The sequence below is a fragment of the Rhinoraja longicauda genome, chromosome 6 (genome assembly GCF_053455715.1).
Source record: "Rhinoraja longicauda isolate Sanriku21f chromosome 6, sRhiLon1.1, whole genome shotgun sequence".
NCBI lineage: Eukaryota > Metazoa > Chordata > Chondrichthyes > Rajiformes > Arhynchobatidae > Rhinoraja > Rhinoraja longicauda.
The window spans coordinates 67,229,764-67,254,414 of NC_135958.1; the positions used below are offsets into that span (position 1 = coordinate 67,229,764).

Here is a 24,651-nt window from a genome sequence, read left to right on the forward strand (position 1 = left end):
GTAAATTGGAGGCAATTGTTATTATGCAAGTGTGATTTGGTTAAAGGCCAGCTGATCAGAGTTCAATATGTGGGCAGAGAAATGGGAGATGGAGCTTAATCAGAGTAAGTGGAAGGTCAAATGGAAAGGGAAAGTATATAGTTAATGGCAAAACCCTTAACTGCATTGATGTACAGAAGGAAGTTGAGATCCAAGTCCATTGCATCCCATAGGTGGCAACACAGACAGAATAGTAAACATGGCGAATGCTATGTCTTACTGGGGAGCTATTTTTTCTTTCACAAAATCTGTTCGTCTTCATCGATAGAGGAAGTGAGTACAAGAATCAGGAAGTCAATTGCAGTTTCGTAGAACTTTGGTTAGGTTTCATTTGGACCGTTTGTGCGGTTTTGGTCACCAAATTACAGGAATTAAGTGGTGGCTTTGGAGAGGGTGTAGGAAAGGTTTTACTAGAATACTGCCTGGATTAGAGGGTGTTAGTATAATGAGAGGTTGAACAAACTTGGATTGTTTGTTTGCATTGGAAGAGACACTTCCTTTCTCTGGAGTGTGGGAGGTCAAGAGGAGATTAGTTTAGTTTAGAGATGCAGCATGGAAACAGGCCTATCAAGTCCATGCCAACCAATGATCACCTGTAGACTAGATCTATCTTATCCTAGTTTCACATCCTACACACTAGGGGGAATTTACAAAAGCCAATTAACCTACAAACCTGCATGTCTTTGGGACGTGGGTAGAAACTAGAACACCTGGAGAAAACCCACTCAGTCACACAGACTGCACCCATAGTCGGGTTCAAGCCTGGGTTTCTGGCACTGCACCACTTAGAATTTTATATAATTTGGAAAAGCCTAGCAAGGGTAGACAGTCAGACTTATCCTAGGGTGGAAATGTCAAAGACTAGCAAACATAGATAGCTTGAAGGTCAGAGGGGGAGGTTTATAAGAGATGTGCAAGGCCACTTGGGTGCTGGCATTTATGAGGCTTTTAGATGGACACGCATGGAATGGAGGGATATGGATCATATGCAGGCAGACATTAATTAAATTTGGCAACATGTTGGGCAGACATTGTAGACCAAAGGGCCTGTTCCTATGCTGTAATGTTTTCTGTTCTAAATTTTCTGTGGATCAGGGAAGTTATTTTGGAGACAAAAAAAGTTAACATTTCAAGTGAATAACCTTTAATTGCAGCCACAGTGTGGCAGTGGAATGAATAGTTTGGATGACAAGATGCAATCATGAGGGTAATTTTCTCCTGGATGGTGTCAAATTGTTTGAAAGTTGGTCTCAATCAGACAAGTGGTGAGTATTCCACTACATTGACATATTTTGGTGATGCAAGGCTTTGGAACATCACAGACTCACCACAGAATATCCAGCCTCCGACTACTTTTTGTGACTGGCTTAATTAAGCTTCCAATCAAAGGTGAATGCCCCAAAGGACAAAGTAATAGAGTAACTCAGCGGGTCAGGCAGCATCTCTGGAGAAGATGGATGAGTGAGGTTTCTTATGACTGATTGTAAGGGGTGGGGGGGGGGGGGGGTAAAAAGAGAGAAAGCTGGGAGAGAGGAGAGGCAGGACACAGTGGGGAATGTAAAAGGTGGACACAGGCAAGGGGAGGTTTTGATAGGCAGATGATTACAAAGGCCAGTGATTAAAGCAGAAGATGTGAGGGAGACTGAAGAGCTAAATTGTGAACCCAGAGATAGGAATGTAGAAGGAGGGGTCGGGGAGAAATAGGTGTGAGCCAGGAAGAGCACAGAAGAGTGGGGGAGTAAGGGAAGGGTGGGGAGGGTGTTGTTAGAGGTTCCCTAAAATTGGAAAATTCAATGCTCATACTGTTGGATTGTTCATGAATCACCTGCATGTTGATGAGCAAACATCTTTTGTGCAAGGTCTAATCCAACCATTGGAATTTTTTCCCTCAATACCCATTGGCTTCAGTTTTATCAGGGCTCTTTCATGCAACATTCTCAGCTACGGCTTTGATGTCAAGGGACCACACTGTCACCTCACCAATTCAGCTCTTGGGTTCACGGTTGGTTGCGATGAAAACTGGTGCAAAGCGATCCTTGAAAAACAATACTGATCATTGGAGAGCATGTTAGTGGTATTGCCTTGATAGAATTGTTGATTACACATTTTCCCTCCTTGTTGATGATTGAGGGATGATCAATTGAAATTTATCCTGATTTGTGGATGGAACACACCCAGACAGTTTCCCACATTCTCAGGGAGGCTTGTTGTAATTGTACAAAGTGTTGGCTGGAGGTTCAGTTGCTGCTGACTGCAAGACAATACCAGAGAATTATTATTCAAATGTCAGCTGATCACAAGTCTTGGCTGTATCCACAAGTCATACAAGTAGAATTAGGCCATTCGGCCCATCGAGTCTCGTCCACCATTCCATCATGGCTGATCTATCTTTCCCTCTCAACCCCATTCTCCTGCCTTTTCCCCATAACCTTTGAACACTGTCATGGGCTGTCACTCTAAAGTGAGATTACTTATGTAACCTATGTACATTAAACCAAAAGATCAGGGACTGCAAACACTTTCGTTGTAGACCAGGGACTGCAATTTTTCTTCATTGATGCTCATTTCTAGATATTATGCAAGGGCCCCTAGTACTAGAAAGATCAGAAACTTAAATGATGAATATCTCAAGGAAAAACAGAAAACACAGCAGATATTCAGCAGGTCAGGCAGTCTCCATGTTTACCCAAAGATTCTGGCTCTCAAACAATGGTAAGTGCAGTAGGGTGCATATGCAAGTCGTTTCCACTCTGAGATGCTTCAGTATTTTACTGCATGCTAAAATAAGACTGCAAGGAATTCAAACAATGGCCTCAATCTGTATCAAGGCAATTAATCTTTTGAGTCCTGTGGAAGAAGGGGTCAGGGGAAGAGAACCAAAAAGGCAAGAGGATATTGGAACAAGGAAATTTATGGCTAGTGGTGAGGTGCATACTGCTGGGCTAACAATTAGTGAAGCAGCTGGAACCACAGAGGAAACTGTGGTTAGAGCAAGAAACAGTCACTGCATATATGGGAGACTCAATAAAGCAATCGAGGGTAACCAGAACCAATACCAAATGTAGATGTGCAACTGAGAAGAATGGGGAAAAAAAGAGGAAGCTGTTACAGAGACAAAGTCATACAGCACAAAAGCAGGTACTTCAGCCCATCACATCCAGGCCAACTATTGCACCCACTGTTCCAACCCAAACATTTTAAAGTCAGAAATGAACAATATCATTGAGGGAGAGAATACCAAACAGCTATGAAATGAGATGAGCAGACGCTGGGAAGGGTAGCTGCCAGCCAGCCTTACTGACTTGGTGAGGGAGTGAATGCACTTTGAGCAGACTCACTCTCCCAGCTCTGCTCATCCAAGCCCCCAATTGTTGCAGATCTTTGGGGAGGGGAGGCCTGGTTGGGGAAAGACAGCACACAATAATGAACTACAACAGTAGTTGCACAATAACTCGTGGAGGACCCGAAACAGAGTCAGTCATACAGCAAAGAAACAAGTTATGAGGCAGAGTAAAGGTACTGCTCTAAATGAATTACTGAAGAGCTAGGGAATTATTGCACAACAATAAGCATGGCAGAATCAACCACAAACGAAACTATGATCCCTACAGCAGAAAACAGGCGCAACTACACAAACCAGTTCTGGGAAGCAAGGTGGAGTGAAAGCACACCAGGTCAGATTACAAAAATCCCAGCCAACACTTCACTTCCCACCCACCCCTTTTTGATTGGTTCAATATTCTAGTCAAGCAATGTTTCAGTTGTAAAGGTTTAACCCTACCTGTCTGGAATAGCCCAAACAGTACTGGTTTCAAGTTTTTCCAATGGTGGTTGCTTTATGCAAGATCTACCAAATAAACCTTACACAAAACAATCTTTCGATTTGTAGTCTGGATGGAATTCAAGTTCCCATTTCAGTTTGATAGTAATTTGTACTTAAATTTGACACAAGTTTTTAAAAAACAAAATTAATTGGGAACACATGCAAATGTTTTGCCCCAATCAACTGGGGAAGAATGGAATCATTGAATCTAAAAAACCATCCCGAGCTTTCACTCAACAGCTTAACAGAGCTTTGCATATCAATTGTCTGATGATATCCTAGAAGCATGTAAAGTTACATTAATCAACATTACAGCGACTGCAGTCCTCCAATACCCTGGCACCATGCCGACAGCCAGAGAGAACAAAATAAAACAAGAGGCTCTGCTTTTCTTGTTTTGAGATTGAGTAATGTTGTAGAGTCCATTCTGCCATTTTGGCACAATACACTGATGAAATTGATAACAATTTAGACCAAATTTGAATGTTTTATCTATGTTCCCAAATTTAATTTTGCACTGAACTGTGTTCTAACATTTGTCCCAAATCACAAAGGAGAAATTACACCAAATTATAGTTGAATTGGTGTAAAATTATCAAACTGCACCTCAGTTTTCACCGTTAAAGATAGCAGCTACTGGGTTCTGACTTTTTTTTTGTCTTCTTGCCTGCCCTGGGAAAACTCACCGAGTCCAATAGGGTATGTGGAAGATTATTCTCCTCAGAATTTGTGCCAAAATGGAGATGTGCAAGAGAAAGAGCAAGCAATTTCCAGACTGAAGTTATTCCCAATTACAATATAGTCTTTGAAGAAGGGTCTCAACCCGAAACGTCACCCATTCCTTCGCTCCAGAGATGCTGCCTGATCCGCTGAGTTACTCCAGCATTTTGTGTCTATCTTCGATTTTAACCAGCATCTGCAGTTTTTTCCCTACATAGTCTTTGTCCACATCAATATGCTCATATCTCCTTCAGCAGCAGGAAAATTCACAATAAGACAATGCAAGAACAACTGGATGCATTTTTGATTGGGTAACATGGCTAAGAGCAGGTAAGTGTCAGGTGTATAACCTAGAAATGATACTGCAAGACATTTATTGAGATAATAGTCTCAAGGCAAGGAGCCAGTTAAAAAGTTAACCTGATATTTAATTTGCTATATTTAGACCACCAGTTAAATAACAAGACTAAATCAGAAGCAAAATGACCAAAAACCACTGGTTGTGTGGGTTAACAAGCCAAGTTGTTTTACGGGCCATGTACAGTCCAATAGTCAAGTTATTTTTAGGTGGGTTCCAATAAAGACGTGCTTTGCAGTGGCCCTGGGAAAGCTGTTTTTAGAAGATGGATAAGTAGTATGTCTGCAGCTTTTGATCAGGGATAACAAGCAGTCAGTTAGCCTGGGTAAGAGGTGATAACAGCATGTTCTACAACCCTAATTGAGGTAAAAAGTTAATAATAGTTTGTTGTTCAGCCAAGCAGGAGTGGGGAAGTTTGTCCTCAGCAGTCCAGTCCATAGCTGTGCAACAAAGAGACAAAGGAGGGAAAATGGTTTGCCAAACAAAAGATCCTAATTTAACAAGAACATAAATATTTAATATAAAGACAATCTTCCAGTTGCATGTTTGAGGGATGTTTAGCAGGTATTCAATGGCAATATAATCAAACCTTGAATATTGAACACAAAACCAAGTAGTTGACAAGAGCAAGAGTAGTTGACCAGACACCCACTCAGGCCCAGTACCCCATACGCCTGTTAAAGATCAATGCTGGTTTAGGCAGGTCAGGGTTACGAATTGTCTAAAAAGCTAAAGTTCAGCTGCGGGTCAATCATTTAAAACCCAAGTGCAGAATCACAACAAAATCTATTGATTTAAAGTCCAAATACCTTCAGTGAACAATCAAATACACAACTTAGCACACTTTAAGAATACACAATACAAAAAACAGTCCAAAATTAAATCTACACACACATCCCCGTTACACTCAAGGGGTTCAAATCATTTGTGCAATACTGTCTTTATATTACTGAATGCACACTTCAGGACGACAAGCTTGATTCCCACTCAGGAAGTGGCTCTTCCCAACCTCTATCCTACAACCATGCTTCATTTTTGAACTCATCAATAGACAATAGGTGCAGGAGGAGGCCATTCGGCCCTTTGAGCCAGCACCGCCATTCAATGTGATCATGGCTGATCATTCTCAATCAGTACCCCGTTCCTGCCTTCTCCCCATACCCCCTGACTCCGCTATCCTTAAGAGCTCTATCTAGCTCTCTCTTGAATGCACTCAGAGAATTGGCCTCCACTACCTTCTGAGGCAGAGAATTCCACAGATTCACAACTCTCTGACTGAAAAAGTTTTTTCTCATCTCAGTTCTAAATGGCCTACCCCTTATTCTTAAACTGTGGCCCCTTGTTCTGGACTCCCCCAACATTGGGAACATGTTTCCTGCCTCTAACGTGTCCAACCCCTTAATAATTTTATACATTTCGACGGATGCATGTGCAACTATATCCGTCCCCCGGGAGCGTTATAGATCAGCTTAAGTCCATGTTTAGCTTCATGGGCTGGCAGAGATTCAGCAGAGCAGATTGGCTGCAAATTATATAATATTTCCGTTGTTCTAATGAAGCGAAAGCAATGGAAACATTTCTAAAAACAGCATCGACAGTCGGTACCCAAGTGCTTCAAGCATTCTGTCTTTATTTCTGTAAACCATAAGGTAATCCATATGATATGAAGTCCACTTTTTTTTGTAGTTCACAATATTGTATACATCCAGCCTTACCATACCTTTTGAAATGCTCATCCAACCCGGAGATGTGACCATTCTGAACACTTTCCTGGCTGCCCACTACTGTATTCAGACTCCAGTACATCTGAATTCTACTGCCATGACAACATACACCAACTGCTGCTTATTTAACTATTGACCTCAATTAACCAACAACTCGTTTTAAAAACCGAATGAATTGTAGGTGCAATTAGTGGGGCATAATGTAGGTCTGCAAGAAAAAAATGGTAGGAGTCATTTTATGATGACATTTGAAATCACTTCAACAATAAAAAGGAAAAAAAATAAGTCAAGTAGTCTACGGAGATAAAGCAAACTTCTGTAGATCTTCATAATCCAAAAGTAATATGGTGGAAAAAAATCAGCAAGTCAGGGAACATCTGTGGAGAAGGAAACATAGTTAACATGTGAGACGTTTCAGGTCGAGACCCTTCTTCAGACTGAAGATCTAATTTTAAAGATATGCCCTCTAGTACTAGATTCTCCTTCCAGGGAACAGTTTGAAAAAGGGTCTCGACCGAAACGTCATCCGTTCCTTCTCTCCAGAGATGCTGCCTTTCCCGCTGAGTTTCTCCAGCATTTTGTGTCTATCTTCAGTTTAAACCAGCATCTGCAGTTCCTTCCTAACATTTCATTGAGATGTCTCCTCAGATAATCATCCACTGATCTGAAATACTGAGTAAAAGCTAACTGGTGGGCACTGTGAATGATCAAATTAAAGCAAACATGTTGCGATGGAAAAGTAGCTTTAATTTAATGGAGGAATCTTGCTTTCACATTGACCAATGTGTGCAGACTTTCTTATTCCTGTAGTGTTTAGGAATATCCTACAATAATAAAGCTGCAAGTTATATTGGATCTACCAATATTTGCTTGCCCAGTGCTAGAAAATCACAAAAACTGCCCTACTCTATCAATCAGTTATATCACAACTTATTTAATCTCAACAACTCTTTTACACGTCTTCCCACTAACGCACAATTTCTTTATTGTCTCAGCCTTTATATTAAGTGATTGATCCTCCACAGTTCATTACGACAGAACTCAAATTCACTGACTTCAGAAGAAGAAATTCTTCATTTCTTAAGTGTTTGATCTTTTATTTTAAAGATATGCCTCTAGTTCTAGATTCTCCTTCCAGGGAACACCATTCTCAAATCATCTACTACCAAACCTCTTCCAGAATCTTGTGGAAGATCATCCCTTATTCTTCTAAACTTACATTAGTGCAGGCCCAACATTTCTTCAAAAGAATCTTCCATCCCAGCAATCAATCATCTCTAGAAAACATGGATAGATGATGTGTTGTGTTGGAACCCTTCTTCTTCAGGGATAAGGGTGGGTGGGGGAAAGAAACGAGCCTGGCAGGTCATCGGTAAACACAGAGAGACGGGGTGGGGGTTGATAGGCAGACGGTTGGACAAAGGCCAGAGATGAATACAAAGGTGTGAGACAAAAGGATTGCAAATTGTGAGCCTATAGAAATGAAAGTTCACCAGGCAAGACCTCAAACACCCTATAAAGTTGTAGCAATACACCTGATGTATTAAGATAATGAAAGGAATTGCAGCATCGACTGATTTTTTTATGGAAGCAGGTATGGTGGAAAAAAGCTCAATGGTAGTTTTGGCATTCTGAAGAACAGGGGAGATCAAATGTAAAACTCTTCCGGAAAGCAATAAATGCCAGCCGAATGAAGAATTTCAAATCCAGGATGTATACACACTCGTCCTGTAAAAATGTAAAGGATCCAAGACAGGTGGCTGGTCAAGATATGATCTGCTTACTGAACTGCAGAGCAGGATTAAAGAGTCAGGTGGCCTACACCTTTTCCAAAAAGATATAGTAGGACCTTGCATTGGCACTTTAGCCTTCAGATGGTTTAAGATTTCATCTAAATGAAGGATGGGGACTGTTAAAAAACATTTTTTTTCTCTTTCTCACACATCCATGATCTGACCTCAAATGGACACAGAACCTAATGCTTCTTCCACCACCATAGACATTGGTCCACAAACATTTCAACCAATAAATTCACCAACTTTACATTCCCTTTTGCGACTCCCTCAATTATTAATTTTCTATTTTAACAAGGACAAAAATAATTGCTATTGAAACCCTGCTAAACCAGGTTAAATATTCTCTGGGCTGAAAGGGAAATGATTCAACCAAACATAAATGGTAAACTTATCCAGGAAAAGAATGCAGGGCAATGTAATGAGCAGTCAACTGGGATTAAAATTGAATGTAGGACAATCTTATCAATTGCTTACTCAAGATTAATCATGAATCAATTTGCAGGGTTGTTCACCAATTTACCATGTCTGTGTCATGGCGACTCCAGATCGAGAAAAATAATGACTCACCAATTTCTCAGTGAGACATAAAATCAGAGGCATTTCCTGCACCAAAAATAGCAAAAATACTACTGTTTGCTACCAGTTGTAGAGTGTAGAGAGGGAACCACATTTGTTAGTGTAACAACCCAACAATTCCAATACAGGTAGTTATACAACAGAATCTTTTTCCCCACAAATACTGGCTACATTACAGGACCAAAAGACAACACAGCAGATACATTCAATTTAAAATGAAAAACTATGGAAGGTCTGTCCAGATTATCTATAGCCAATATAAAGTTCCTTGGAGCACGCATCACCAGCAACTTGTCCTGGGCAACCTTTTCGAAGCAATGGCCAACAAAGCACACCAACGCCTCTACTTCCATAGAAAGCTTAAATAGTTCACCATGTCTTCAGCAACACAACAGATGCACCGTAGAAGCATTGTATCACAGCATGGTTTGGGAACAGCTCCATTCAAAACCCCAAGAAATTGCAGATATTTACGGTCGCAGCCCAGCCCACACCACGCTGCCTCGGCAAGGCCACCAACTTAATCAAGGACGTGTCTCACTTCCTCTTCACCCCTCTCCCATGGTAAGAGGCACAGAAGTGTGAAAACAAACACCTCCAGTTTCAGGACAGTTTCTTCCCAGGCAACTGAAACATCCTATCACCAACTAGAGAGTGGTCCTGAGCTTGTTTTCAAGAGAGAGTTAGATATAGCTCTTAGGGCTAAAGGAATCAAGGGATATGCGGAAGAAGCAGGAACGGGGTACTGATTTTGAATGATCTGCCATGATCATATTGACAATTGACAACAGGTGCAGGAGTCGGCCATTCGAGCCAGCACCACCATTCATTGTGATCATGGTTGCTCAACCACAATCAGCACCCCATTCCTGCCTTCTTCCCATATCCCTTGACTCCGCTATCTTTAAGAGCCCTATCTAACTCGCTCTTGAAAGTATCCAGAGAATCGGCCTCCACTGCCTTCTGAATGGCAGTGTTGGCTCAAAGGGCCGAATGGCCTACTCCTACACCTCTTTTCTATGTTTCTATGAAACCGAACCCATTGGAGACGCCTCAGACTATCTTTAATTGGGCTTTAACTGGCACTAAATCTTAGTCCCTTTGCCCTATATCTGTACATGGTGGACATTTCGATTGTACTCTTGTGCAGTCTTCCACTGACTAGACAGTGTGCAAAAAAAAGCTTTTCACTGTACCTCAGTACACATGACAATAAACTAAACTAAAGTGGGCCTCACTACTGAAAGCAATTCTCTTCACCGACCCCATCACAGCACGATACAGGAGGGCAGTTCCAACTTAAGCATTCTGGGGTCATTTGAAGCTTCCTTGCCATCAAGTGAAATCAGGTAACCAATACAAAATTCTGTCCAAAATCATTCAAACTTAATAGGGCACACTGAATCATTACTGACAATTAAATCATTAAATTCAATAGTAGAAAAATCAGCCATTTACTGGAAATTTCTAACCAACTTGCCTCTAGTTGAGGATTTTTTTAAAAATTGTGCATTATGGTTTGTATTACACCAGTACTCCGTTGGGAAAAGCAAGTATAGGATTCAGATTTTGCTACCTATGCTGGCCTTTAAATGTAGACAAATGCTCTTGAAAGTTAAAAAAAATTAATGAAAAGGCCCATTGACAATAACCAAGTCAAAGCAGATTTTGTACATTCTGATCAGCTATCAAGAAGGAACATACAAATGCTGCAATTGTAGCTGGTCAACAAAGTACAACATTTTAAAACACTGAAGAGCAACAACTATTTACAGTTGTTCCATATAAAAAATTATTTGTCCCAAACGCATTGTTATGTTAAGAGAGACATTTGATTTAAACCAAAAGGAAAACACTTCAAAGTACAGCATTGGTAATAAATTGTTGGTACATTTCCAGAGTAAAAACAAGTAATTTCCAAAGTCGCAGATGCCTGAAAACCAGTCACAAATTTCTCACCAGCCAAGTGAAACTATACAGGTTAGAACAAGCCTTGATGACACCAAGCAACAGTATTTGCACATTAGTTGTGTAGCAGGTACAGAAAAACACATACCCAAACATCACCGATGTACAACTCTGTCAGGGCTGCTCACAATGCATGACTTTTTATACTTCACTACTAAAACATGCAAAAAGCTGATGAAATAGAAAGTTCTTTCAGCTGCACGGCAGTTACAAAGCTATAATCAAGGCTGGGAATGATTTTAAGGTAATAAATTAAGATCACAGAAACAATATATCTAGGCACAAATGAAACAGCATTTACACTAGAACCTCAAAGCTGAGCTTCCAATCCATTTGCTCTGCTACAATGACTGAGATAAGCTCAAAAATATCAAAACTCACCCATGCTTCTTGCTACTTGTTCCTGACTGACCTACCACCCAATATAAACAGCAATTCACCCAAATCTTTTCTGCCTATAACTGTTCTACAGTGGTTCTTATCAAGTAATCAACCTCAACAGGCCCAGGTCTCAAAACTTACCCTATCTTCAAATCACTTTCTGACCATACCCCAATCCTGAATTTTTCCCCACTACTGTATCTGCAAATTACTCCACTCCCCTCTTCCCCTCCCACAGCTTATCTTCTTATGCAATCCTCTACTTCATCTCATCACAGACATACACACTTTCGACTGCCAAAGCTAACTCGGGCTGAAAAGGCTCTGCCTTTGTGTCAAAGTCTCTGAAACTTTCTTTACCTGTTAGCCCTTTCTGTACGAGTCAACGAGCAAATCCAGGTGGCAGATGTGCCCTGCTAACTGACAATATCTATAGGACCAGATCTTAGGATTTAAGGTGGAAGATCAAGTCAGCAGTATACTCAGTCTTAACCATGCTGAAGGAAATATGCTTTTGTATTATGTCTGATCACAGTTTTGCAGTTCCAAAGTCCTCCCTGTACAAGGAATACTTGAATACTTTTTGAAGTATGTAGAAAGGAACTGCAGATGCTGGTTTACACCAAAGATAGACACAAATGCTGGAGTAACTCAGCAGATCAGGCAGCATTTCTTCAAAAAAATAATAGGTGACGTTTGAGGTCAGTCTGAAGAAGGGTCTCAATCCAAAACGTCGCCTATTCCTTCTCTCCAGAGATGCTACTTGACCCGCTGAGTTACTTTTTGATGTATAACCATTTCAGTAAACACGGTGCCCAAATGTGCAGAGCAAGACCAAGCAAAAATCAGGAGGACTGACAAGTTAGTCTTTTTGCAGTACCTTTGGGACCCTGGCAAGCGTGAAAGCTTGCAAGTTTTATTCCATACCAGGCTGACCATTGCAGTAAATATGGAAACCCACTGCACACCTGTTATGGGATGACACATCAAATAAAGAGGATAATACCAAAAAGATACCATGCTAAACTGGATAAAGCAGAGTCTGGCCAATACAACCCAACCCATATGACTCATCAGAATAAACATTCAAGACTCATGGTCAGGACCGGCCAAGCTTTGTGGGATATACCATGAACACATGGCCTGCAAAATGGTCCTACTACCCTTGTCTAACACTAACCATGTCACTCTGCTAAACCCCAAAACACCCCCCACATCCCTCACTCTTGTGAGCCCCTGCCCCCTCTCCGCCTTCTTCCCCTCCCCCCCCACAATACCTCCCAAGCCCCCCCTCCCTCCCTAGCCTACTCCTGTAGTGTTTTCACCATCCCCCTGACTTCCTACTCTCCAATGTGGAACTGCATACCTCGACATTCTCTTGGGTGGAAAACTTTGAAAGACTCATCACCCTCTTTCTTTATGTCTCTTGAATGTCCAAGCCCTTGTTATGAAAATCCTGATTCTAAGTACTCCAATCAGAGGAAATATACTGTCAAGGCCCTGAAGATGAGGTATACTTCAGCAAGACCATCACTCATTCTTCTAAACTATGAAGACTACAAGTCTGTGTAAGAAGGAACTGCAGTTGCTGGTTTAAACCGAAGATAGACACAATAAGCTGGAGTAACTCAGCGGGACAGGCAGCATCTCTGGAGAAAAGGAATGGGTGACATCACCCATTCCTTCTCTCCAGAGATGCTGCCTGTCCCACTGAGTTATTCCAGCTTTTTGTGTCTATCTAAGACTACAAGTCTGGTCAGTTTTGACTTCCCTTGTGTTACACTCAGCGAGTCTGAAGAAGCGTTTCGACCCGAAATGTCACCCATTCCTTTTCTCCAGAGATGCTGCCTGACCCACTGAAGTTACTCCAGCATTTTGTGTCTACCTTCGATTTAAACCAGCATCTACAGTTCTTTCCTATACATACACTCAGTGAGGTCAGTCTTGACATCTATAAGAAAAACTTGGGCATTTACGTCTGGCATTTACGTTTGGCAATACAGGTCACACAAGGCCAGACACGATCTTTTCGAGTCCATCAGAAGAGCAGACGCTTTCGGTCTAAACTGGAGGATCAGTCGGTCGTTCGGCAGATGCGGCAGGGCTTGCAATTACATCCTATATGTATATGGGGAAACCAAGTAGTACCTCAAGTGACAGCAATGCAACACTCCCTTAAAAGCTTAATGTTTTCTATGCTCTCTCCGAAAGGGAGAACATCATTGCTGACCCACCCACCCCCCCCCCCACCCTCGAATGTTTCGTCGTTATCTTGTTTCCCCGATATTAATTAAGCATCATTTTCTGGAGGTCCTTAACTAACTTTGCCCATTCCTTTCATTTTTAATATATCCATTGACATTTTTACAGTATTATGCAAGTTCTATCAAAATCAATTTATTCACCTTGTTGAGCAGCAGTCTTTCACTGCTAGATCCTGAAGAAAAAAAACAGTCCTCTGTTCTAACACTAGACTTGCTACTTTGAACGCCCTACTTTTCAATTTAACATTACCCTTAACTAGAAATAAAGGAGCACGAGGGATGAAAATGACCTACTTCAGTTTCTATTCACTCTAGGAACAGAAATATCTTCATCTCTTGCAGGAAGCATTTTAGGCACTTTTCGCTTGTACTTACAAACATTCTCCAGAAACTGCAATGCTCTATTATTTATCCTATAAAAAATAGATACATCAGGCGTTAGTAAGCTAGATGTTTGAACTAAAAATCTGGAGAGCCCAATTCTAATCCCACCATGGCATTTGTGGAATTTAAATTAAGTTATTAGTAAACTGGACTTTTAATAAGACCCAAACATAGAACACTAGAGCTGAGCCCACTCGGTCATTCGTCGTGTGTAGGAAGGAACTGCAGATGCTGGTTTATACCGAAAATAGACATAAAGTGCTGGAGTAACTCAGCTGGACAGGCAGCATCTCTCGAGAGAAGGAATGGGTGGTGTTTTGGCTCGAGACCTTTCTGCAGACTTTGACTGATCTTTACCACAGCTCCATTATCAAGCATACCCCGTTTGCTCAGTATCCAGAATTTTTTTCAACCTCTACTTTGAATGCAACCAAATGCTGAACATCCACTGTCCAAGATAGAGAATTCCAAAAGATTCAGTACCTTGTGTGAAGTACCTCTTCATTTTAATCCTAACTAACCCACCATTTATTCTGAAACTCTGACCCTTGGTTCTAAACTCAAACTCCCCAGCCAGGGAAACCTTCCCACATCCACTTTCTCAAGCCTTGTAAGAATGGTGTACTTTTTAATTACATTATTTCTCATTCTTCCGAATGCAGTTGCAACCTACTCAATGTCTCCTCATGTGGGAACCCACCATCCCTTGAACCAGGCAATTGAATCTTCATTGTATTCCCACTACGCACGCACATCTTTAAGTAACGACAGTCTTAAGGGTCTCAACCCAAAATGTTGTCTGTCCATTTCCCTTCACAGATGCAGCTTGGCCTGCTGAGTTCCTACGGCGGTTTGATTTTTGCCTTCCTAATCACACACTGCACCATAGGTTAGCTCAGTGACTTAGAAACAGGGAACCTTGAACAACCTTCATCAGTTGGTCACCATTTTTTTTTAAAAAAGGTTACTTTTCTGTTCTTTGCAAAACACAAAACCTCTTTTTCAACTTTCTGCACCACCTACCCATGTTCTTACCCACTCACTCAGCTTATACAAGTGAAGCCTTTTGATATTCTACTCAATGTTCCAAATTCCACTTGGTATCTTCTGCAAACTTAGAAATGTGTTTTGATTTGGTTCCCTCTGACAAATCATTGACATAGATCCCAGATATCTGGGGCTTTAGCACCACACTGACATTGGTCAACTTGAGAAATTAAACAGATGCGTCTGTTAACCCACTCTTAATCAATGCCAGTGTATTATGCCCGATTCCATGTTCTCTAACTGGCTGACCAACTGCCTGTGCAGGATTTTATCAAGAGCCTTTTGAAAATCCGAATAAGATATGATACGGTAGAACTTTATTTATCCCAGGAAGGAAATTGGTCTGCCAGCAGTCATAAAACATAACAAGATATATGAAACTTGAAATTAAAGTGACGAGTGGAAAGGATTGGGGATGTGCAAAGATTGGGGTGGGGAGGGGAGTCAATCTTCCCCCCAAAAGGAGGAGGAATTGTACAGTTTGATAGCCACAGGGAAGAAGGATCTCTTGTGGTGTTCCATACTGTATCTTGGTGGAACCAGTCTGTTGCTGAAGATACTCCTCAGGTTGACCAGTGTGTCATGGAGGAGGTGAGCTGTATTGTCCAAGATATTCCCACAGTTTGAGGGGCATCCTCACTTCCCAGACCGCCTCCCATGAATCCAACTCCACCCCCAGGACGGAGCCAGCCTTCCTGATGAGCTTGTTAATCCTGTTGTCGTCCACGGCCTTCGCCCAGCACACGACAAAGAAAATGGCACCGGCCACCAAGATTGGTAGAACATCTGCAGCATCTTACTGCAGATGTTGAAGGAGCGGAGCCTTCACAAAAACACAAAATCCACTGGTCCCTCTTATCTACTCTATTAGCCACATCCTCAAAGAACTCTGGCAGATTAGTCAGACATCCATGCTGAACCTGTTTAGTCCTATCAACACTATTCCAGGTGCTCTGCTATTACTTCATTAAAGCAGTTTCTCTACCAGTGACCTTAGGCTAACAGATCTATCACCTAATTTTCAGTATCCCTCCTTCCTTAAATGGTGGATCACACTGCCACCCTTCAATGTGTAGGAACTATTTGAGAATATTGAAATTTAAAAATTATATTAAAAAAAAATAAAGTATAGTGAACCAGATGGAATTTTAAAATGTAAATCAGGAAATCTGCCATCCTCACCCATCCTAGCCCACATGTGACCTTCAATGAGTGCTGGACTCTAAAGTGGCCCAGGAACCCATTCAGTTGTGCGTTACAGCAATATTGACAGTAGAAAAAAAATATACAACTGGATCTAATTGACATCACCTTAGGCAAAGTCACTCCCTACTCAGTCAACCTTGCAGAGTTCTCACAAAAAAACAAAGCTGTGTAATAGCTCTCCCAAGCATCAAATCAAGAGTTTTATTCAGAGAATTAGACTTCTGTTAATCTCCATTACAGTCCCTTGGTAAGTCATGTACCTGACCAGCATAATCCAAGCAGAGTTTTGACTCTACCAAGTCTGACCAAGGAGACATGACCCTTGGGATATTAAAGTACAGGTATTGCCATCGCCACACCTTTAAACAAAAGCTGGCCCACAGACTGGGGAATGTATTATATGGGTCACGTGTACAATCTACTCATGGATTGTCAAATGTGGCAAATAAATTTCTCACTGACCACTCCTCAGCCTTGTCCCTCAGATGAAGAATCAATATTCCTCCACCTTGAGCAACTCTAGGAAATAACACATCAAGGACGGAGTGGACTTTGGCATCCATCACCATGAGCAGCCTGGCTGCACCTCTGACCAAGCTGGTCGAGCCCTGAAGGATGCCGCTGCCAGACTGAATCTGTCATAGATAATGAGGAGCCAACAAAGAATAAACCACTTCCAGTTTTCAGTTTCCTAACATAAAATACATCTACAACAGCATTGGTTCAAGTAACCACTGTACAATCCTTGTGGAAACAAAGTTCCACCTTGATGCTGTGCGCACTATACTCGTGCCAAGTGGCATAAACTCAGAGCTGATCTGGGAGCCTAAACCTGGCCATGCACGAGGCGCTCTGGTCCAGCAGCAGCAATACTTACCATCACAATCTGTAGCCTCACATCCCATCACATCCCATCACATCCCCCGCTATTACTATCAAGCCAGGGGATCAACCCTGATTCAATTAATGCAGAACAAGACGCTCAGAAGCAGCACCAAATGTCCTTAAAAATTGGTGAAACTCCACAGGACCACATGCAAGCTATACAGCATACAGGCACAGCTAAGCAACCCCATAACCAACAGATCAGTTAAAATATTTGCCACATCTAGCCACAAATAGCAGTGGGCAATTTAACAGCAAATAGGAGGTGGTGGCTTCAATGATGGAGTCCTCAACAAATGACAGGATCCTGCTTGCAGGGATAAAGACTGAAGCATTCACAACTGTGTTCAGTGGCAAATGGAAGATCCGTCAGAGTTTCCACAAAACTCTGTCATCATGAAAGCCATCTTCAGCCAATTTAATTCACTCTACATTGTACGAAGAAACAACTGAGAGCAACAAAAACTACAGGACATGACAACAACATTGCTGCAGAGCTAAAGACTTGTTTCGGAGCTAGCTTTGCCTCTTTGCAAATAGCACAACAAATTACATCTAGCTAATTACTGCCCCCTCTACTCAATCACTAATAAACAAATGGAAGGCATTGTCAGAAGGAGACATTTACACAACAATTTGCTCACAAGTTCACACTTTGTCAGGACATGTGGTATTACTGAGTCACCAATCAATAACATTCTGGTGAATACCACTGATCAAAAAATTAACTGGAGCAGCCACAAATATTGCAGCCACAAAAGCAGATGAAAGGTGGGTATCCTGTGCTAAATGACTCACCTTTTGAAATGCCAAAACCTTTCCACCATCTACAAGTCACATCAGGAAGATGTAGCACTTGATCGATGTGTGCATCCTCCAACAACACCAGACATTATCCAGAACAAAAACTGTTTGACTGAATCCATCCAGCACCTTGAATGTTAAATCCTTCTACTGATACACACTGGCTGAAGTGAGCAGCATCTACAGAATGCACTGTAGGAAAACCAACAGCACCTCCCAAATATGTTCGCATCCATGGAGGGGGCACACAGGAACAACATCTGCAGTTTCATCTTCAAATTGCACACCACCCCAATTTGAACTTCACCACTCAGTTTCAATCAGATCTGCCCAACAGCTGAGGGAGTACCTTCGTCAAGAGGCAGACGCAATTCAAGATGGTGGCTCTCCATCATCTTAAAGTCAGTTAGAGACAGGCAATTAACGATGGCCTTGCCAGCGGCATCCAGATTCTAAAGAGTAATTAATGAAGTTTAGATTATTGCATTGCTCTTTACATTACTTTGAGGATGTGGTCACTGTTATATTTCAAGTGTCCCAATGTCCTTCAGCTGTCCTTCACCTATACAATGTTAGCATTCATGTTGATGGGACTAGAATATAAAAGCAGGTATGTAATGCTGAGGCTTTCAGGTGCTGGCAAGGCAACATTTGAAATATTGAGAGCAGTTTTGAGCCCCATATTGTTTTAGTTTAGTTTATTATAGTCACGTGTACTTTGGTTCAGTGAAAAGCTTGTTTGCGTGTTATTCAGTCAAAGAAAAGACTACACATGAATATAATCAAGCAGTCCACAGTGCACAGATAAATGATATCTGAGGAAGGACGTCTTGGCTTTGGAGAGGGCCTAGAAGAGGCTTATGAGAATGATTCCAGGGATGATTGCGTTAAAGTACAGAGCGTTAAGGCTCTGGGCCTGCATTCGCTGGAGTTTAGAAAGATGAGGGGGGGGGGGATCTTATTGAAGCCTACCAGATATTGAAAGGCCTAGCTAGAGTGGACATGAAAAGGATGCATCCAGTAATGGGCGAGTCTAGAACCAAAAGGAGCAGCCTCAGAATAAAAGGACATACCGTCAAAATAGAGAAGAGGTTTTTCCTTTACCTAGAAGATGGTGAATTTGTGGAATTAATTGCCACAGAGAGCTGTGGGGACCGACATTGGCTATTTTTCAGTCGAGATTGAAAGGTCCTCGATTAGCAAGGGCAAAGGTTCATGGGAAGAAGGCAGGGGAATGGGATTAAGAGGGAAAGATAGATCAGCTTTGATCAAATGGCAGAGCAGACTCAATAGCCTGACTCTACTCCTGTGTCTTTAGGACAAGTTGCATTCCACTTCATTTCCCAAATTCCTAGTAGGGAAAATACACGTAAGCTGTATCTGCGTACACAAGACATTTTACTGCAGTTCAGCACTTTTGCCAAAACTCAGACAAGCATGGACACATACGTCCATGTATGTCTAACATTAATGGGTGCAAAAGTAATTTAGTCATAAGTAGTATCATAACATTATAATGTCATAACACTGTAGCCCCAATTTTAGTAGCACAGTCGTGGGAAAGCGACCACACCATGTCTTACTGGGCCACTCCCTGAGAGCAGAAGAGCACCTAACCCAGCACTGCCCCCTCCTGGTGATGTCATGGCCCACCCAAGCCATTCACAAACACAAGTGCTTCGTTGTCTAAAGGAGTCTTTAATGGCCCAAATCGGGAAACCATTTCAACTTTTTCCCTCATCCACCTCCAGACTGTTACAGCCGTCTGTGGCAATGTGCCTACGCTAGGAACAATCAACCACTAACTACAAACCAATAAAAAACGCGCAAACATACACCACATAACACACAGCACAGCGAACATAGAACCACGGTTCAAGAGTTCACAGGCGTATCCTCCACCTTCAAAACTCCAACTGACCGCCAAAGTTTCCCTTCACCCTTCGAGCGGGCATCCATAGATGAGAAAAGAGGCATTAAGGAAGAGAGATCCAGATTTTCATCACTTTCAGTCCAATCATTCCAGTCTTTCAAAATGTTCTTGTAATAACCAAATTTCCCACAAAATTAACCCTCTAAACCCCGCCATGTCACTTTTACCTGGTCACCAACATAGTTCACGTGCTCAAAGAACTACTAACATGATTATTACCTCCATTACATTATTAGGCTGGTTATGTCCACACAATAGTTATCACTATGGCTAAATCGTCCCTTTACACAGCTAGGTATCACAGTACCCAACAAGTTAACTGTTGCCAAACTAGTACCAGTATTTACCCAGCTGGATCCTGGCCTGGTTGACCCGGCGCCCAGCCGCTGAGCAACCTCTCGCCCAGCTCCGGCAAGTCGCAAACGCCCCACTTCTTCCTGGTAGCCGAGCCCCAGGCTGCGCCTCTCCTTCTAGGCCCGACCCGGGCTCAGCCTGACAATCGCGCTACACAACCGAGGGAGGGTGTGTCGCTCGGTTACCCGCACTCTTTCACTTTTACCTGGGCATTCGGCGAGGTCTCGCTGCCTCCCAGCCTTCCTCTAGGTGTGTCCCGGCCGGATCCAGCGTCACCCTTTCCGCCAGCCAGGTGCAACTGCCAGGTAACCTCTTAAAGGGACCGCACCGGCTCTGCAGCGCACAATCACAGCGCCCGGCACACAGCGCCTCCAGCGCGCCTCCCCTTTAATGTGGCTCTCAACAACAACTTGTTTCTGTAAAGCGCCTTTAATGTGTACTGAGGTATCCAAAACCTCTTGACCAGAAAGCAGTTAAACAACAGCGTTGAGATTGACCAAGTTTTGCACAAAGAAAACAAAGACATTGCACTTAGCTAATACGCCAAAAAATATGTTTCCAGAAGCAGGAATGACAGGATTGCTTCTGTATGATTGTTTTAGGAAGTGAAGGTAAAAACACAAGAGGGAATTTTATCTTAAGATGTTAAGATCGGGTACGCAAATGCAAAGCCTAACAAGGGCGCAGAGGCAGATACAATTGTAAGTTTCAAAAATTGTAAGTTTCAAGAATTTGAGGTGTCCTTGAAAAGGGGAGAAATTGTAGGATTTTTGAGAAAAAAATAGAAAAAGTAATACCCTTTAATGAAGGCACCACATGACTGGTGGACTAAATATATCCTTCTGAAATGTATTGCTTTTGATGATTTAAGGGATACCAGGGCCTTCTGGCAGAAATTGCCGTCTTTGGTCCCAGCAGTGGCAAAGGAAGGGTAATGTATGTCCAAGCTGGGATGACAAGTGGGTTGGAGGCAGTAGCATACATTGGAAAATAAATGGAAATGATTTTATGGTCATAGAGTGAAACAGGAGACAGGCCCTTTGGCCCAACAGGTTCATGCTAACCATTAAACACCCACTTACACTAATCCCATTTTTTCACCTCCACATTCCTATCGCCATCCCTCTAGATTCTACAAAAGAGATGAGTTAGTGACCAGTTAATAGATTACAACAGCCTCGAGAGATCACATTAATCTTTACATCACTATAATCAGTGCATAATAGCATGCATCTATACAAGAAAGAACACTATATTCAATAAATCCAAGGTCACAAATTGGGCTTATTACAATAACCAGTACATTGGATATTCCAATAATCAGTACCTGCAAAAGCATCAGTACCTGCAGTAATTATTACATGGAGGTCACAGTAAAGGTCCACAATGATTGGCAAAAATAAATCTGAAAATGCCAGAAACCTTCAGGCCAGATAGGGATCGTGGAAAGAGAAAGTTTTCAGTCTGAAATGTTAAATATGTTTCTCTTTCCACACGTGGTGTTTAACCTATGGAGTGTTTCCAGCATTTCTGTTCTTATTTCAAATTTTAGCATCCAAAGATTTTTGGATTCTCCAAAATTTAAAATGAAATTGTACAGTAATCAGTATATTGAAGATCACAGGAATCATCTCCCCCGAGTTGTGTAAAGTCACTAAAAGTTAACACATAGGTGCAGCAAGCAATTGGGAAGGCAAATGATTTATTTGTTTTTATGATAAGAGAATTTGAGTCTTACTCCCATTACAAGGTAGCTTGGCAAAACTGCACCTGAGTATTGTACACCATTCCCTTACTTATAGACTATGTCCTTGCTTCTGAGGGTGATTAACTGGTTCCACAGAAGAGAATTTGCTGTATGAGGAGGCTGACGAGACTAGGCAGGAATTAAGAAGAATGAGGCAAGATCTCATTGACACTTAGAAAAATATTACGGCTTGGCAGGCTGGATGCAGGAAGATTCCCTGAGCGAGGGATCTAGAATCTGAGGTTACACCCTCAGAATAATGAGTTGGCCATTTATGACTGATATGAGAAGACAATTCTTCATGCAGATGGCAAATCTTTGGAAAATTCTACTCCTGAGATCTGTGAAAGTTCAGTCACTGTTATGGCAGCTTCTCGTCTTCCTTATAAAGCCCCAAAGCTTACTGTATGACGAAGGAACGGGAGCGACACTTCTTCACACAAATAACAACAAAGATCTTCACGACATTTCAGTTAGTTAGTCGTTTATTTGAAGTTGCAATGAAACATATTGACATATCTCATCATTCACTTGGTAAGAATCTAATATCTTATCGTCCTTCCTACATGACCAATACTGACTTGCCAGACCTTTTATCCAGCAGGCACTTCTCATATATCCACTGAACCTTGTATTCAGCAAACTCTTCGTTATCACACTAAAGCATTATGTCAGTGCTGGAAGAATATACTCATAACCCTAGCCACACCTCTGGGTCCTCCCAGTCCTATATGTAACCTTAATATTTAACTCAAGACAATCTTTTGGTGTCTAAAAAATAATACCTCAGGATATCATATCATATATATACAGACGGAAACAGGCCTTTTCGGCCCACCAAGTCCGTGCCGCCCAGCGATCCCCGTACATTAACACTATCCTACACCCACTAGGGACAATTTTTACATTTTACCCAGCCAATTAACCTACATACCTGTACGTCTTTGGAGTGTGGGAGGAAACCGAAGATCTCGGAGAAAACCCACGCAGGTCACGGGGAGAACGTACAAACTCCTTACAGTGCAGCACCCGTAGTCAGGATCGAACCTGAGTCTCCGGCGCTGCATTCGCTGTAAAGCAGCAACTCTACCGCTGCGCTACCGTGCCGATACAATATGCTAAAATAGCTAATAAACGCAAAATGGCTCATAGTCAGTTTTGTTTAATACAGAAATTGATTTGATACCTGGATATTAGAAATCAAAGGTATATGGGGAAAGTGCAGAAAAATGAGTTGATCAGCAAAGAAATTGATTTCTGATGGAGCAGTCTTTAAGGAAAAAATGGCCAATTCTTGCTCAATTTCTTAGTTCCTATATACTGTACTTGTTTTCTATCTATTTTTGTGACAAGCCTGGAGTACCATTAGAATGTTTATAATCGTATCCTAAGAGATAGGGAAATTACAAAGAGTGATAGACACTGCCTGGTCAATCACAAGTACTGACCACAGCATCAAATTGATCTATAGCAAGTGCTGTCTCAAAAACACAGCCAATATCATCAAAGAACCACATTTCGCTGGCCACACTCCCATTTTCAGGTTCAGGAACATCACATACCAACCTCAACAATGAACCTGTGTGGACTGTCATTGGTTGGACTGAGGATTTGTTTTTTGCACTAGTATTGCGTTTTAAAAAAAATAGAGAACTTAATTTTTTTAAATATATTATCTGTATATTACGTTTATGATACCACCTGTTATGCTGCCTCGGGCAAGGATTTCATTGTTCTGTTGTCGGCCCACAACAGAATTAGACTCTTTTGAAGCTTGCATTATTGTCCTCTAAACCAGCGGATCGTGTCCCCCTAGTGGAGGCTGCGATTAATGCCACCATTCAACTTGGAGAAAGAACTTCTGCAGATTCTGGTAGGAAAATAACTGCACATGCTGGTTCAAATTGAAGGTAGACACAAAATGCTGGAGTAATTCAGCGGATCAGGCAGCATCTCAGAAGAGAAGGAATGGGTGACGTTTCAGGTCCCTTTGGTCTCGACCCGAAACGTCACCCATTCATTCCTTCTCTCCTGAGATGCTGCCTGACCCGCTGAGTGACTCCAGCATTTTGTATCTTACCATCTGCAGATTCTGGCATCACTTCGGTCTCACACTGGGACTGTCGACAATACACCATGAAGTTAAGCTATGCGGAGGGTCATTCCGGTTGTAAACCTCTTCTCTGCAGTCTTTTCTGTACTCAGGTGACTTGATGGAGGCTGGGGACTATGTAGACACCTAGTATTTAAAGATACATCAACGATCACTCCTGGACAAGCAGTGCCACAATTATCAGTGCATTATCAGAGAGTTGGAGAAACCAAAGAGGTGAGGAGCTTAGTTAAATTTAGAGGTTCAGCAAGGAAACTGCCCTTCAGCGAGTCCACCCCGACAATCAATCATTCAAACTCGCTGGTTCTGTTATCCCACTTTCTCATCCACTTCCTGCACACTAGGGCCAATTTTACAGAGCCCAATCAACCTACAATCCCGCACATCTTTTGGGATGTGGGAGGAAACCGGAGCACCCGAAGAAAACCACACAGTCACAGGGGGAATGTGCAAACTCCACACAGACAGCACCTACAGTCAGGATCGAACCCAGGTCGCGGCTGCCGTGAGGGAGTAGCTCCATCAGCTG

The 24,651-nt window shown here is 42.0% G+C and overlaps 1 protein-coding gene across 5 annotated transcripts in view; it reads right to left on the reverse strand.

The window, feature by feature from the left end:
- Positions 1 to 24,110, reverse strand: part of llgl2 (LLGL scribble cell polarity complex component 2) — a 76,773-nt gene extending 52,663 nt beyond the window's left edge. For 3 of the 5 annotated variants that reach the window (XM_078401233.1, XM_078401229.1, XM_078401230.1), the window contains exon 1: positions 20,468 to 20,626. The gene's annotated coding sequence lies outside the window, so the exon portion shown is untranslated. Of the gene's footprint in view, positions 1 to 20,255; positions 20,330 to 20,467; positions 20,627 to 24,089 lie in introns of those variants that run through there. The other 2 variants (XM_078401231.1, XM_078401232.1) reach the window with 2 other exon arrangements.
- Positions 24,111 to 24,651: the final 541 nt, after the last annotated feature.